Source organism: Triticum urartu, chromosome 5A (assembly GCF_056163025.1).
Source record: "Triticum urartu cultivar PI428250 chromosome 5A, HENAU_Tu73, whole genome shotgun sequence".
In the NCBI taxonomy this organism is placed as follows: Eukaryota; Viridiplantae; Streptophyta; class Magnoliopsida; order Poales; family Poaceae; genus Triticum; species Triticum urartu.
The window spans coordinates 39,722,589-39,740,228 of NC_141877.1; the positions used below are offsets into that span (position 1 = coordinate 39,722,589).

Sequence of the window (17,640 nt, forward strand, 5' to 3'; positions counted from 1 at the left end):
CTTCACATCAACTCGGAACTCGCCGAGCAGTTAGATCCAATGGAGCTCTCTTCCCTACATGAGCTCTTGGATCGCATCGCCGCCCTAGGAGTCGCTACAGACTACGATCAGATTGGGCCTAAACCCGATCTGAGAGAGATTAACTCTCCCCAGGTCACCCATCATGTTGCAGTGGTGGAGGAACAATGCGGCGACCCTTCATCTATCTTAAGGACTAGCTATGTCCGGATTCCCGAGCCCTCCAAGCGGGATACCCGCGGAGGGGAGGACGTCACTCAAGCCCTGAACCTAGAGTCAGGCAGCGGGCCAGATTCATTGGACAACATCCAAGGATCCAAATTTTCGAGATTGGAAACTCCCTGGCCCCTGAATCTCAGATTGGGTGAGGTTTCGGATTCAATTCCACCCACCCACCCAAACATAAGCGATCTATCCCAAATTAGGCAAGAACCCCAAGAAACAGTACACCATTATCGGGCCAGATTCCTCCTGGTAATGAACAGGATCAAGGACTGCCGCGAGGAAGACGCGATCTCATTCTTCTGCAATAATTGCACGGACAAGGGAATCCTCAACGCCATAAGTCGCCATGAAATTACACGCTTCGCCGACTTGGCGTCCATAGTACGAAAGTATTGTGCGATGGAAAGCGCCTGGAAAACCGAAATAAAATTTTGGGACAATCCAGCCCTGAATACAAACCCAGTCCGAAATTAAAGGGTGCATTATCACCAGACACCTGAGTTAAACACCAAAAAGCAAAAACCCTCTACAGGGCATGGAACCGTACTGGACGGATGGCTCAATGGACCCTGTAAAATTCACAGTATAGAGGGCGCCATACCAACTCATAGCCTTAGAGCATGTTGGATACTCCGGCAGGTATCCAAAAGTGGCGAAGATCTTCTAATTCCAGAAGCCACAGAGCACCATCCCAGGGATACCAGTACGGTATTAACAGCCTTCGAGACTTTCGCATCAAATAATATGCGAAAACGAACACTCCGCAGCCTTGCCGAAGTCTACCACGTGGAAACAATAAACCCATGGAGTGACACGGCTATTACTTTTAATGCCAGTGACGAACCTAAATTCCGAACATCCTGAGCACCAGCCGCATTGGTCCTCAGTCCAATAGTGGATGGCTTTCGACTCACCAAGGTACTCATGGACAATGGCAGCGGATTGAACCTCATTTATGAGGAAACCCTTCAAAAATGGAAATAGACTAGAACCGCATTGAGCGAAGCAGCACAACCCTTAGAGGAATAATCCCCAGTCGGGAAGCGCGCTGTACAGGAAAAATCACACTAGATGTGGTGTTCGGCACGCCAGATAATTATAGGTCCGAAGAGGTTACGTTCCAAGTGCCCCGTTCAGTAGCGGATACCACGCTCTGTTAGGGCGGGAGGCGTTTACAATCTTCCAAGCCATACCCCATTATGGGTACATGAAACTCAAAATGCCCGGGCCCAACGGAATCATCACTCTTGCTAGTGATCCGGACATAGCACTCCGCGCCGAAAATAAGACAGCCGCACTGGCCCTCAAGGCACTATCCGAAGCCCTAGCGGCTGAGGAACTGACTGCGCTGCGCTCCATGGTGAACAGGGACGATGTGATACTCGATAAAAGATCCAAGTCCACCTCCTTTAAACCAGCGGACGAAATGGTTAAATTCCAAGTCCATCCAACGGACCCTACAAAAACAGCTTCCATCGGGGCACAATTAAACCCTGATGTAGACGCCGCACTACGAGAGTTCCTATGTGAGAACTGGGACATTTTTGCCTGGCACCCTTCAGACCTGCCAGGAATCCCACGCAGGCTGGCCGAGCACAGCCTAAATATTCTAAAAGGATTCAAGCCAGTCAAGTAGGCTCTTCGGCGTTTCTCCGAACCTAAGAGAAATAAAACATCCGGACTGGCAAGCAAACACTACAAGAAATCTGTTAATACATGACGGATTTCTCATGACAAATTCAAAAACTGTCATGGATGACCTAGTACAGCCCACAAGCCCACAAAAGCCCGCCCAAACCCAACCTCGTATATAAAACCTAACCCTAAGACACTTCTTCCCCAATCTCTCTCCCCCTCCGCCGCGACCCCCTCGTCTTGTCACTCCTCCTAACTCCTACTTGATCCCCACCTAGATTCGCCCCTCTCTCCCTTCTCTATCCCCACCTAGATTCGCTCCTCTCTCCCTTCTCCTCGATGCCGATTTTTTTAGAGCAAGCAGATTGGATCGATGGTGACCGCATGAGCGTGCCGCCGCCGCATGGAATCGCCTTGCCGCTGCGTGGAGTCGCTTTGTCGCCGCCCTCGTTGCCACTTGCCAGCAAGGTAACTTCGTCCCAACCACTGCTCACCTCCAGGTCCTCTCGTGCTGCTGCTTGTCGTGGTCGTCTTGTCCGCTTGGCGCTTGCTTCTTACTGACATACTACATGTGTGCTTGCTGCTGCCGTAGTACATGCGTGCTTGTTGTTTCATAGTACATACGTGGTTGCTTGGTGATGGGTTGCGTGCTTGCATGATTGATTTCCTTCATCTTGCAGGTGCACACACGCACCTAACATCCAGGGAAGTCCACCATCTGAACCACCACGACCATCCCTCTTGGCTAGCACAAGCAGCGCCATCGGCACTTCGGAAGTGAAGGCAAGCAGCCAAGAACTGTATAAAATCCTAAATTTGTGTAAGTGTTTTCTTATTGATACAAATTTTTTATTTGTATTTGTCGTATATATGGTTTAAAAACACTAAAATAAAACATATCTTCCTAAAAGATATGTCTGCAGAAGAAGACAAGTTGTGTGGTAGTTCACGTTCAGTCCCTAACAAAAAATTAGACCATGCCAGTGATGAATAAAGCATATTAGTGTTCTTCTCCTTTTTGTTGTTATAAATCTGGCATATCTCTATATATTTTTATATTATTTACCACTTTACTCCCTGGCATAGTTGCAAACTAATAATTGACGTTGTGTATGTTCTTCACTGAGAAGTGGCTGTTTGATACAGTATACCAGTGTGCATTTTTATTTGCAGCAGAACTTGTCTAAGTTAGATGTACTCATCTTTGTTGCTATTAGGATCAAATATCAATGCTTACATTCGGTAAAAAAATCTCCTTCGGCTTTAGTGTATTGTTAAGGTTCTGATAAGTTCAGATACACTACCTCCATTTCAAAATATAATGCGTTTTTTGTAGGCTAAACTGAGGTAGTATTTCTTAGTTCTGACAATGCCTCGCTTAATACTGATCGGTAATCATGAATTTGTTTTCCTGCATATATCTGTACATGTTCCTATCTGAATTAATGCTGGACGTTTTTTGGTGTGTGCGTGTGACATTCAAGTCACATTTTTGCAATATATGTTGGTATATGGTCTTGTTTGAAACTTATGAAATTCGACATACCACAGCAAGCTTTAGAAGTAACTTCCTTCCATCTACAAAAGCTGAGAGGGAGGGGGAGAGGCACACAATTTTACCACCGAATAAGCTGCTCCCTGACCTGGAGGGGGAGGCACAAGATGCACCACTAAGCTAATACACTCAACATGATTGAGGCTCTAAAATGAAATAATGAAAGTGTAGCAATCGGCAGCTTTGGAGATTTAGAGGCACACAAAGATAATGAGATAGTGTAATAATCTGCAGCTTCAAAAATTTTGATTTTTGTTTGCAGCAAATAACAATATTGGTGTTTTCATTGCACTTTGGCCTCCAATGAAATTCTTCTTTGTGTCAATAATAATTCTCTGTCAAAAGTTTTAGTTTAACAGTATACTAATTTTTGTCAGTTGCTTTGCCCAGGTCTATCTCATGGACACCCAGGTTGATATATAGTTTTCTCAACACCCAGATTTGTGGAGACTGATGTTGGACAATTAGGATGGGACTGCAGACCTTTAGATTTTGGTGCTGAGATTTGTGTGCTCCTCGCTACATGTAAGCCACGTTTATGATGTTGATCTTTCTGCTATGGATTGTAGTTTGGTTCCACTACTAGCGCCTTGAAGACTAAGGGTGGTGTTGTCCTGGCTGTGAGAAACGTATCACCTCACCACTGCTGGTAATTTTGCATCTCCACTTATTGCTTTATTATCGTTCCAGTCGAATACAAATTTTTCAGCTGTATACTTAACTGCTGATGATCTCTTGTGGCTGCAAGAGAAATGTATGGGCAAAATGTCAACATTCTTAGATAGGTCAATTGCTGTGTCCGTCATAGCCTTTTGATTTTATTTTTAGTATTTCTTTTTTTGTTCTAAGTTTCAACTATCAAGTCTCAACAAGATGTGGACATTGTTCTTCAGGGCATATATGCTTTCTTAATGCTCTAACAGGGTAGATTCTGTGGTTGCTTAACATAATTTATGAAAATCGGTGGTACCCAAAGGCGCCATTCAATAAGTATTGAAAAGTTGATCCATTCCTACTCACTGCACTAGAAAAATATTGTACAACTGGACAACTGTAGATGTATGTAGCTGTTTGTCTTCTCAACGCATAACTATCCCTTCCTGTATCTTCATAACATATCATCAGGGAGCATTGGACATATGACAATTGAATGAATCTTGTGCACTGCATTATGTATTGTCCCCCTTTGTGAGACAAGTGTTTTTCTGTTTCTTGTTTGGACGATATGCAAAGTACTTAGCATTTCATTGTTTACTCATTACTTGGTTGTGTTAATTAATACAGATCTACATGATACTTATATGTAGCAAATACTATGCTAGTGTAAGATCTAAGAATTTTGGACAACACGTGATCTATTTTTTAAATTTGTTGCACTTCTCTTACATCTATCTATTCATATCTACAAATATCTAACGGTCTTGTAAATATGCTAGGTATGATTGCATAGCGGGCTAATTGGCGCTGCCCATCACAATCTGCATGACGTGATAGATAGCGTCCATCAGGAGAGTCGACGGCAAGAACATGAATAACTACTTCAATAGTTTAAATGTATAGTTTGTGTGAACTGGATTGTACTATTTCTTAATTTTTTTGAGTGATATTTTGTTAAGCTATGTTGTAAAATTACCATTTTATGGAGGTTTTTGTAAACTACTATGTTGTAGATACCTCTCGATGGTTGAATGAAACTTTGGAAATACTTTTGTCTTGGGCCAAAGTTTGCATTATGATTTCTGTAATGCATTAAGCTTAAAAATGTACTTGGTGAAAATTAGGCCGAATTAAATAGGCTAATGGGCTGAACTAAATTTAAATTTTGCTTAAATCGATGATGGTTTCTATGACAAAAAATAGATGTCCACGTTGGCAGCCACGTCAATCTAGTTGCTTAATTGATGATCCTATGTGGCGTCGTTGCATGATGGTTTATTCCGTCACAATGATTTGGGCCTTGGGCGGGCCTCGAGCAGATCCATGACGGCCAAGATCCGTCATGGTTAGTACAATGTCAAATTATGACGCGATATACATGACAGATTTTAAGTCCGTCATGGGTGGGCACCCATGACAGTTTTTTGTTGGTCTGTGACGGATGATGACCGTCATGTATTAACAGATTTCTTGTAGTGAAACCTGGTGATGGTACCAAAAAAGGACAAATCCTGGCGCCTGTGCGTCGATTTTAAGGACCTCAACAAGGCTTGCCCAAAGGATCCCTTACCCCACCCCCGCATCGATCAAATCATCGACGCTACCGCAGGAAACAATTCATTGTGTTTCCTTGACGCATACTCCGGCTACCATCAAATTAAGATGCCGGAGCCAGACCAATCGGCAACGGCATTCATCACACCGTACGGCCCCTTCTGCTTCAACACAATGCCCTTTGGGCTCAAAAACGCCGGCGCAACATATCAGCGCATGATTCAGACATGTCTGGCAAACCAGATCGGCAAAACAGTGGAGGCATACGTAGATGACGTGGTCATCAAAACCAAACATGTCGAATCTCTAGTAGACAACTTGAGACTCACGTTCGATAACCTCCGAACATATGACATGAAGCTCAACCCGGAAAAATGTGTTTTCGGCGTACCAGCCGGAAAGTTCTTGGGCTTCATTGTATCCGGCAGAGGAATTGAAGAAAATCTGGCCAAGATCCGAGATCTGTCACAATTGGATATCCCAAAGGACATCAAACAAATAAAAAAATTGACTGGATGCATAGCGGCTCTAAGCCGCTTCATCTCCCGCCTGGGAGAAAAGGCATTACCCCTTTATCGCCTCCTTTGGCACACCGAACACTTCGAGTGGACGGATGCCGCCACAGCCGGACTGGAAGAAATAAAAGCCATATTGGCAACCAACCCAGTCTTGGCCACGCCAAACATTGGCGAACCAATGCTATTATACATTGCGGCAACTCATCAAGTTGTGAGCGCAGTGCTCGTCGTCGAACGAGAAACGGACGGACATAAATTCCTTACTCCATGCAAGTCACGGTACCCGCATTACCAAAAGGTAGCATATGCGGTATTCTTGGCATCCCGAAAGCTGCGACACTACTTTCAAGAGTGTTCGATAACGGTAGTGTGACACCCCAAAAATTTTGGCCTTGTTTTATTACATTAAAATTTTGCCAGGAATTAAAACTTTGAATTTCTCAGCTCCATTTTGATTTTTTTAATCTTTTCCTTCCCTATTATGATCAGTTTTTCCCAAAGAGAAAACTTTTCAAATGTGTTTTTGGACTTATTTAATCTCTCAAGGGAAACTTTTCCTTATTTAATATAACTAATTATATAATTAATTTGCTTAATCTTTATTTTCTTGAAAAATGGTTTTTCAAGGTTATATGGCCATATTTGAACTACCACCATTTGATAAATTGACTTAAAATTTCAACCAAAATTTGGAGATGTCATGTGATGTTATTAAATAACTTTTGTGCAGAAACATCTTTATTTCATGAAATATTTTGAGCTCCACACCCATTTTTCTTCTCTGGTCCAGTGGGCAATTTTGAACTTCAACCCACTTAAATAATATCTTCTAGCCTCCACCAAAATTATGGGATGATGGTAATAGCCTATGATTCAACTTTATGCAAAAACCAAGTGATGTTATTTGCAAGTTTTGAGTGAATCAACCTCACTTTCATTCTGGACCAACTTGATTGTTTGTACAGCAACCATATTCTTGCTTGCTCTTTAGATCTTGATTCTTTTTCCTACTTGTAGACAGCCCTACCAAACCATTAAGTCCAGAAGCATGCATCCATTGGCATATTTTTGGTTCATGAAATAATGTCATTTATTTCCTATCCAGAATTGAAGTTTTGCAAAACTTGCACTAACAAGTTTCTTCTTTTGGCCAACTAACCTCACCACCCTCTTGTACATCTAAAGAGACCCCAATCTGGAAGTTTTGGCCACCCCAAGAGTTGCCTAGGTGCATGTGGCATTCTATCAAGCACCCTGTAGGCATGACTAGTTTTGACATGAGTTTTGGCATTACACTGTGAGCTTGCACCTCTGATCAAACTAGCATGTCCACTAGACTCCCAGTTGCTCCTAACCTCGATCTGGTAAACCCCTACCTCACCTGCGACCTGTAGCATGCCGTGGCATTGTGTCGAACATCTCCCGTGTGTGCACTGGACGCGCCCAGAGCGCGCGTATTGCACGATGCCGCGCCCGAGCCGACACGCTGCCCCCTGGCTTTGGCCCACACGGCAGCACCTCGCCACGCACTCCCCGCCTCGCAGCAACGCGCCAAGCCACCCTGGCACGCTACAGCGCTGCCGCCAGGGCATTCTTGGCGGCACACCGGCGTCCGCAGTGGCTCCAGCCACGGGCAGTGCCGCCCAAGCCCCTCCCGCTCGCCACCTGGCCCCTGGAGCAACGCGAGCTCATCCGCAGCCATATCCGCTAGCGCTCGTCGCCGCCACGATGCCCTGCAGCTACAGAAAGACGGTCGCCGATGAGCTCATCCACGGCTGCCGCTTGACAGCCTCGACTCGCCTATTTAAGGAAGCCCCAAGCCCGTTTTCACACAGGGGAGCGTCAAGCCACCCCAGTAGTGCTTCCCCAACTCGCAATCGACGCGGGGAGGTTTTCTACCCAGTCTCCGGCGACTGCAGCCGCCGCCACTGCCCAGGCCCTGCCGGTGCCTCCAGAGCCTCCCCCTCTCCATTCTCTTTGCCAGAAACCTCCTCATCCTCCCGTGAACCCATCCCCCTACTCGATTTTGATCGGGAACCACCGTAGCCCCAAATCCACCTTGCTCCCGAAGCTTGCCTCGACCGTGGAGCTCGCCGCCGGCGATATTCTCCACCTCCGACGACCCTACGACTACCGGAGTAACCACCTCGGCCCCCTTAATCTGCTGGTGGCCTCAGCTTTCCGAACGGAGCCACCGTTCGCCGGCGATGATCGCCGGAGCCCCGCTCCACTCGGGCAGAGGAGGGAGACGACGCGGGCGACTGGTCAAACCTGACCAGTGGGCCAGGCGGGCCCACCGTCAGAGACCCAGCGCCGGTCCACGTGGTTAAGTGGAGGCGTAAAGGGCGCAATTACGTTTTCTCTGCACCGAAAGCGTAATCTCGTTTGAAACGTTTTCTTTTTCTATTTTTATTAAAAACAGATTTGACCAGAACTTTGACTGGCTATAACTTTTTAAATATAACTCCAAATGGGTTGATTCTTTTTCCTACCTTCCTCAAATTTGGTCTAGTTTATTTTAAGATTTATTTCAAAATTTTCCAAACAACATTTTTGTACTGTTTTTGAAATATGTGTTATTTGCATATTTTTGGAAATAGGATTTTTGGGAGAGAAGGAAGCTTTCAAAAATTTTGGAGAGCACCCCCACCTCTCCACACCATTAAAGGCAAGCATTCTGAACCCTGGCATAATGTTTTTGGTGTGTTATTTGACACGTTTATAACACCACCTTATTTCAGAGGTCTTGTTATTTCATGTGACATGATCATTTGCATGGAAGCATATTAGTGATTTCCTTGCTGTTGGAAATGAATATTATTGTGATGGCAATCATCCTCATGTGCCTTGCATGCATGCCGGAAAGGAATCCGGGAAAGCCCCGGCCTTGGGTAGGCGTGAGCTTGTCGCCGGTCCCCGTCGGGACGGTTATGACCGGGATGGCATGGTAAGGTATATTCAGTGGTGATTTTGTTGATTGAAATATATTTGTTACATGTCATGCAGGGAGCTTATAAACCTCCTGAGTCGACCGTAGACCGAGTCTTGTTCCAGTAACCCCCATACTTGCCTCGTACTACCACTTGTCCCTGCCGCAGGTAGGGTATGGTTCAGTAAGTCGTCAACCCCTTTCAAGCACACACCGTACAGAGAGGCCATGGTGGAAGATATCGGTTGTAGCCGGTAGGCATGCCACCTGGTCCGGGGGCATGGGTGTTTCCGGTTGAGACCGAGAGGGGAGGCCACCCCTTAAAGCGTGCGATATAAATTTGATCCCATGCCACGCGAGGTTGTAGCCTCCCCACTTAGAGTTTTGCTTAGCAAGTGTCGTGGGTGATTCCAGACACCGATGAGTTAAGCTGGTGTGTGCAAGTTAGGCGTGTTTTCTACTAAAAGGCTGTAGACGGAATTAGTCCCGATGGACTAAAGGAATCCGTTACTCGTGGGTAAAGAGTACACCCTCTTCAGAGATTAAACCTATTCGTATAGCCGTGTCCATGGTTAAGGATTACAGTCTGGGATGGGTCAAGTGTTGGTCTTAGTGTCAGTCTACGGAGGTGAAATTGTTAAACCAAACTTGGATACCGACTGGTGTCTTGTGAGAACCATGATTATTATTTTATAATGGACTAACCCGTTGCGTTAATTGTATTATCGAGTATCCCTGGGATGGTTCTACCTCCTGGATATGTATTGTGATTATTTATTTTTATAAACCCTTTATGTGGTGTCGTTCAGACGCCCGACTGTGGCATTTCTTTTAAGCCCTTTATGTGGTGTCGCTTAGACGCCCGACTGTGGCATTTCTTTTAAGCCCTTTATGTGGTGTCGCTTAGACGCCCGACTGTGACATTTCTTTTAAGCCCTTTATGTGGTGTCGCTTAGACGCCCGACTGTGGCATTTCTTTTAAGCCCTTTATGTGGTGTCGCATAGACGCCCGACTGTGGCATTTCTCCTTAAGCCCTTTATGTGGTGTCGCTCAGACGCCCGACTGTGGCATTTCTCCTTAAGCCCTTTATGTGGTGTCGCTCAGACGCCCAAATTATCACCCTCCTCAAATTGCAGCTCAGTCAAATCATCTATTTGAGCCCAGGTTCAATTTATATTTTATGGCCAAATTGGCACGTTGCAAAGCAAGTGTTATATAGACCCCTCCTATTACCCTCAAACTTTTCGGGCACTCTTCTGTACCCAAATCATTGCCACATGATAATATTCAGCACAATTTTCCTAGTAAATCTATCTCGGGAAATTTCCAAAGTTTCTACCTCGAGAGAAGCTTTGTGGAGTAAGTACTAGCTAGGCTTACCCAAATGATCTGAAAATTTACCAGCGCATGACCATACCTAAGTAACTTACCTACACCAATTTTGAGCTCATTTCATTCATCCAATCTCTCTCATTAGTTTTCCCAAGTTTTTGTCCATAGAAGAGCATTGTGAAGGAAGTACTACTTTGGCATGTCCAAATGGTATCAATTTTCTACAATGCTTTCCTATGCCCAAATAACCATCCTCCACAAAATTTCAGCTCACTCCATTCATAATTTTGAGCCCAGCTTCAACATTCATATTTTTGTCCAGCGTGGTACTTTGCAAAGCAAGTACCACCTAGGATCCTCCTTTTGAGCTAAAAATTTCTGAAGACATTCTCCTTAGTAGATGATCATCCTCAGCCAAAACTCACGCCCATTGGCCATGTGCATTTCCCATACCGCTAATCAAACACTTGGTTGCTAATTCATGTTTGAGCATCGATCGGTCTCCTCGTGAGAATCTTATGTTGTAATTTTCTTCCTAGCACCAACCTGGGGAGTGCCCAACCCACTAGACATGCCTAGGCCGCCCAGAAGACATGGCAACATTACGATCACGCGGTGACCACGCGACGGGCATGCGAGTTTACACGCTCTAGAGTCGGGGCCCTCGGCCACTGCCCAAACCTCGACGTATCGCCACCAAACCATGTATTTATGATTAAATAGGTCCTTATGTAAATATAAATGATTTTTGGAAAAAATAAATAGCAAACTATGAGGCAGCTACAGTTCAAATTTGAACCGCTTCAAGCTGAATCGGCGGAAATTTGTCTTCTTCACAAGAGGTGGACCAAAAAAATTTACACCCAACCATTTTGTAAATTGTGCATTAAATATGGCCTAGTATTTTATAAAAATGATTTGGTCCAATTTTGCAACAATTATTTGGTAGTTCCTTCACAAAAAAACCTCCTTTCGGGCACTTGAAAAATGGAAAATGGTTTTTTCGTCCAATGAAAATGAAAACTTCCTTAGGAAACATTGTTTGCCATTCCAATATGCACCCTTGTGCACAATATGAGATCATTTGAACAAACTATGCCATGAATGTGGCCATAAGATTGATCATTTGGCTTGAAAGCCATGAATCTTCACACTTGATAGCTCATTTCTGAGAACACTTTTTTAAAATATTTACTGTATTACAATTTTATTATTTTTCCTGGAAAGTTGTTCACATATAATGACACAATGCGAAGGTTTTCCATTTTTTTGATTTTTTTTAATTTTTTATGCCCGTTTCAAAATGCGGTCAAAACGGCGGGCTTGACCGTTCCTAGCTAGTGCTTGAACATTGGATTTTTTTGGTGTTTCTCTGATTAAATAGATACTTATGTACCTAGAAATTATTTTTTGAAAAAACAAATAGCAAACTATGAGGCAGCTGCAGTTCAAATTTGACCCGCTTCCAGCTGAATCGGCGGGAATTTGTGTTTTTCACCAGAGGTGGATCAAAACTTTTGACACCCAACCATTTTGTCAATTGTGCATTAAATATGTCCTAGTATTTTATAAAAATGATTTGGTACAATTTTGCAACAAATATATGGTAGGTCCTTCACAAAAAAACCTCATTTCGGGCACTCGAAAAATGGAAAATGAATTTTCCGTGCAAAGAAAATGAAAACTTCCTTAGGCAACATTGTTTGGAATTCCAAGATGCACCCTTGTGCACAATATGAGATCATTTGAACAAACTATGCAATGAATGTGGCCATAAGATTGATCATTTGGCTTGAAAGCCATGAATCTTGATGCATGATAGCTCATTTCTGTGAACACTTTTTTAAAATAATTGCCATATTACAAGTTTATTATTTTTTCTGGAAACTTGGTCACATATATTGACACAATGCGAAGGTTTTCCAATTTTTTGATTTTTTTAATTTATTATTCCTGTTTCAAAATGCGGTCAAAACGGCGGGCTTGACTGTTCCTAGCTAGTGGTTGAATCTTGGAATTTTTTTGGTGTTTCTCTGATTAAATAGATACTTATGTACCTAGAAATGATTATTGAAAAAAATAAAGAGCAAACTACGAGGCAGCTACAGTTCAAATTTGACCTGTTTCCAACTAAACCGACGACAATTTGTCTTTTTCACCAGAGGTGGATCAAAACTTTTTTCACCCAACCATTTGGTTAATTGTGCATTATATATGTCCTAGTATTTTATAAAATTGATTTGGTCCATTTTTGCAACAATTATTTGGTAGGTCCTTCACAAAAAACCTCCTTTTGGGCACTCGAAAAATGGAAAATGAATTTTCCGTGCAAAGAAAATGAAAACTTCCTTAGGCAACATTGTTTGGAATTCCAAGATGCACCCTTGTGCACAATATGAGATCATTTGAACAAACTATGCCATGAATGTGGCCATAAGATTGATCATTTGGCTTGAAAGCCATGAATCTTCATGCATGATAGCTCATTTCTGTGAACACTTTTTTTAAATAATTGCCATATTAGAAGTTTATTATTTTTCTGGAAACTTGGTCACATATATTGACACAATGCGAAGGTTTTCCAATTTTTTGATTTTTTTGAATTTTTTATGCCCGTTTCAAAAAGCGGTCAAAACGGTGGGCTTGACCGTTCCTAGCTAGTGATTGAATCTTGGAAAACTTTTGATGTTTCTCTGATTAAATAGATACTTATGTACCTAGAAAGGATTTTTGGAAAAAATAAAGCACAAACTATGAGGCAGCTGCAGTTCGAATTTGACCCGGTTCCAGCGGAATTGGCAGAAATTTGTCTTTTTCAGGAGAGGTGCATCAAAACACTTGACACCCAACCATTTGGTCAATTTTACATTAAATATGGCCTAATACTTTATAAAAATTATTTGGTCCAATTTCACAACAAATATATGATAGGTTCTTCACAAAAAAACTCATTTTGGGCACTCAAAAAATGATTAAAAATAGATAGAAAGATCAGAAATACATACAAATTGGTGCTCACCCATAAAATGTGGTTTAACTTGAGTGAAAATTTGTGTGATGCCCTTTTGCAAAATAGTTTTGATAGTTACTTCACAAAATCCCTCAATTTTTCGTACTTAGAAACTATTTTAAATCACTGTTTTTTCGAACCAATCAAAACTCTTCCCACGGATCGATGACATGGCACCCATCCATCCATCCATCCATCCATATATCCATCCTACATCCATCCATCCATCTATCTACGGAAAAAAAAGAAAAAGAGATAACCCCCCGCAGCCCAAACCCTAGATCAGATCCATCCATCGCCTGCTCCCAATCTCCCCGCCGCCGCCACCTCCTCCCCGTACCCGCCCCCCTCCTGATCCAGTCCTCTCCCACCCACCCCTGACCTCGCCGTCCTCCCTCCCCTCCCCGCATCTCCCAGCCACCTCTTTGCCCGAGGAGATCGAGCGAGCGCCCAAGTGTGCCCGTCCTCACAGCCTCCTCCCACGATTCCCCGCACATGAGCCCCACGAGAGGAGCTCCTCCTGTGATTTTGCACGCCGCCGCCGGCGACCACCAGCCACAGCTTGCCGGAGCTAGCAGATGAGTGACACCCTTCTTCCCGTGCTCCGTTTCTTCCTCCCTTTTCTCTCTCACACATCTCAATTTCTCTCTTTGTCTCAAATAGTGCACTCTGCCGCCATGGACACTCGCGTCCCCGACCTTGCAGCATGCCGCCCCGATGCCAAGTCCCTCCTCGCCGTTCCTGCGACGCCGAGCCGAAGCCTCGCCCAAGTCCAAGAGCTGCCGCCGTTTGCCTCCTCGCCATGGCCTCCCCTACTTCGTCTGCTTCGCGGACAAAGCTCCATCTCCGTCAACGTGTCCTCCCGCCGTCTCTGTTCGCTGTCAGGCTCGATCGACTCTAGCAGCACCCCACGGTGACGCTTCGCTCCTCCTAGCCCCCGTCTCCTGTGCGTTTTGTTCCTGTAGTGGTCTTTCCGTTGCTCTAGTGATGTTGCAGTTGTATGCTTGTGGGAATTATGTTGTCTGAGTACTGAATAGCTTAGATTGGTAGTGTCATCATCATGTGCTAGCTTAGTTCCATTTTATGTTGCTTCATCCTGGCGGTTGTATCCGTGTGTCTACCCATGTAATTAACTAGATAGTAGTTGTTTCATCGCTTCAAGTTCAGAGCCTGGGTGCTTTGTGCTCTTTTCTGTAAACAAAGAGTGGCATCTACTACACTAATAGTCTAGCACTACTTGCACCAAGATTCGGTGGTTTGATGTGGCCTGTAAGCTAAACTACTCCAAGTGGGCAGTACCTGTTTAATTAGATTAGCAGAAAATTCAGGCCCCTGAGATTTTGTTGTTCTTGTATAGTGTGAAATTCAGTAGATGAATCAGTAACACACTCAGCCAACATGAAGTTTGAATCAACACAGATGCTAGTGTTCTGCAATCATATATAGGTCTTTGAACTCGCAGACTGGAATATATATATGGGGTGTTTGTGACTGCTTGCATGACAAGAATGTTACTAGTACATTTGTCAACAGTAGTGCTTTCATCATTTTATAGTTTACCACATGTGTTAAATGACCAAAGTTCATGGCTGGTTCTCTAACTTGGAGGTGATGTCTAGGCAAAAACAACAGTAAATTATGATCACCATACCTGGTGATCTGCTACAGCTATGCATTGATGAAACTGTTTGCTTGCTTCTATACCGTGCTTGCTTCTGTACCTGGCTCTTGTATAGTTCTGAATTGGTCCAGTAGATATGAATTTGGAGTGCTTTTTGTACTGCAGCCAGTGCCTCAGCGCTATATATGTTAGTGCCAGGCTGTTCGTCTGTTTTCTGCTTCTCTGTTGGTAGCTTAGAAGAATACAATTCGCACTGAATGTACTTTCGCATTCTTACTATATCTACTGCTGCCACAATCATTCTTACTATATCTCACTGAATGGCATCTCAGTTTGTACCTCATCTAGCACACTGCCTAAAATTGTCACTATTGTTTCAATGAAATTAGTAGAATTACCTTGTGATTCCTCTGTTTGCTTCATATTATGGTTGCTCTACTGCTAGTGTCTTACTAGCTTGTTCTGGCTCATCATGTTCCTGCTTGTAGTTGTTTTTCCATGTGCCTAAGTATATGAGTAGTACATGTGCAAGCAAACATTTGAACTCAAACCCATCCGTCCTTTGTACTGTACTATACTGAAGAAGTAATGTAGATGAATATACATGCAGTTTTATTAAGTGAATGCCATGCAAACAACTAACTTGCTCTTGTCCATGTAGATGGAGTAGGGGGGTGAGCAGCAGCAACAAATGAACCTGATGGTGAAGAAGCACCTGATGACCAAAACTCGTTCAAGTGCTCTTTAGTCCTTCCAAAGCAAGGTCTTGATGTCCCCCTTACAGAAAATGTTCATATATGTTCCTGCATGATGCGTGTGTGCATGTTGGATGGTCACATTCTAGTGTACTAGCTAGCTAGTAAGCTTCTTTTGTTACCGGATGATTGAATGTCATCTCAGTTTGTACCTCATCTAGCTCACCACCTCAAATTGCCACTGTTTGGTTAGTGTTTCCTTCTTGGTTGGCTAAACATATCTGTTTTTTTCATTAGGAGCATTAGACGCTCTCCATTGATGATTGCCTAATTTTATTCATGGTCTGCACAATATGTTCATTTGATTGTCTGCTACATCTCCACTTAAATACTCATAATGCTACTGTCCAGCCTTTGTTCAGTTGGACTGACTATATATCTCTTGTTGAAATTGTGCTCTTGATCTTTTGTTTAAACCTGGGACATCATGCATATCTAGCTCTTCCTTTTCAGTCTAAACCTGAGACCTCTTTTGTTTTCAGTCACACTGCTGTTTTGTTATGCTTGATAAACCTGAGACTTCTTTCTATTGTAATATCGAAGTTGTTTGGTTCTGGCCTCAGCACTAAGTACACTAATATTGAAGTTGTTCACTCTTTTACAGGAGCTTTGGGCCTAATTTTTTTGGAGTGTGAAGCCATGAAGCCAAGTGCGAATCAGTGAAGCCCTACTTAGCAAAGAGTTTTTTTGGTTCTGTAGTAGACTGTAAATTGTAATATTGTATCAGATTGTAAAAGACTAATGTAGTGTTATTTGATGAATTATATTTGTCCCGTCCTATTTGAAATAGTGATTATGCATGTTAAAAAGATGTGAAATGTAAACATGACCAGCGGGTCCAATTTATGCCCCACTTATGAATATAATTTGAGATATTTTGAAATTTTTGACATGTGGGGCCCCTGTGACTAGTGGGACTAGCTCTAAAATAAAATGATTGAAAAATAAAAAATCAATTGATGGTAAGAAGGCCACGGCCCAACAATAAAAAGGCTGCAATATTGGGCTTGGCCCATGAACTGAACCAAAAATTGACCGAAAAAAACACAAATAGGCTGAATTGTTGGGCTAGGCCCATGTAGAAAATCGAATTGGACCGGGCTGAATCTTGTGCCACGTTAGATTGCCACGCTGGATGCCTACGTGGCCTGGGGACGTTGCTAGTGACCAAAACACCATAGTAGACGTATTTTGGTCATAAACGTCTACGACCATTCCAGAAGAAAGGTCGCTATAGTCAGCTTATGACGACCAGCTTTTGACCTTATGTTTTTGGTCACAAAAAGGTCACAAATGGAAATTTGTGACCATTCAGTGACCAATAGTGGTGGTCACAAGTTGACATATTTCTTGTAGTGTGATAGACTTCATATCCGGGGTCGTACACCGTTACGGCGTCCCCCACAGCATCATCACTGATAACGGCACGAACTTTACGGCCGACGAGGTAAAACTCTGGTGCAAAAACATGGGAATCAAGCTCGATTATGTTTCAGTCTATCACCCACAAACTAACGGTCAGGTCGAGCGAGCAAATGGTCTTATCATGAGCGGCATCAAACCTAGATTAGTGCGGTCCCTCAAGGAATCTAACACGCACTGGGTAGAGGAGCTTGACTCCGTACTCTGGGGGCGATGGACCACGCCGAATCGCACTACCGGATACACACCATTCTTTATGGTATACGGCGCAGAGGCGGTTCTGACCTGCGATATAATTCATGACTCACCTCGCGTGCGCATGTACGAATAAAGAGAAGCCGAGATCGATCGGCAGGACAGTTGGGACGCCTTGTAGGAGGTGTGTGACGTGCCAAAAGCCCGTTCTGC

At 43.6% G+C, this 17,640-nt stretch overlaps 1 long non-coding RNA gene and 1 pseudogene across 1 annotated transcript; both read left to right on the forward strand.

Annotated features, from left to right (window-relative positions):
* Window positions 1-2,217: 2,217 nt before the first annotated feature.
* Window positions 2,218-14,351, forward strand: LOC147967817 (uncharacterized; annotated as a pseudogene).
* A 1,379-nt stretch (window positions 14,352-15,730) lies between these two features.
* LOC125555550 (uncharacterized) lies at window positions 15,731-16,599 on the forward strand. The gene is made up of 2 exons (XR_007304756.2): window positions 15,731-15,818; window positions 16,415-16,599. It is a non-coding gene; the product is annotated as an uncharacterized LOC125555550 (long non-coding RNA).
* Window positions 16,600-17,640: the final 1,041 nt, after the last annotated feature.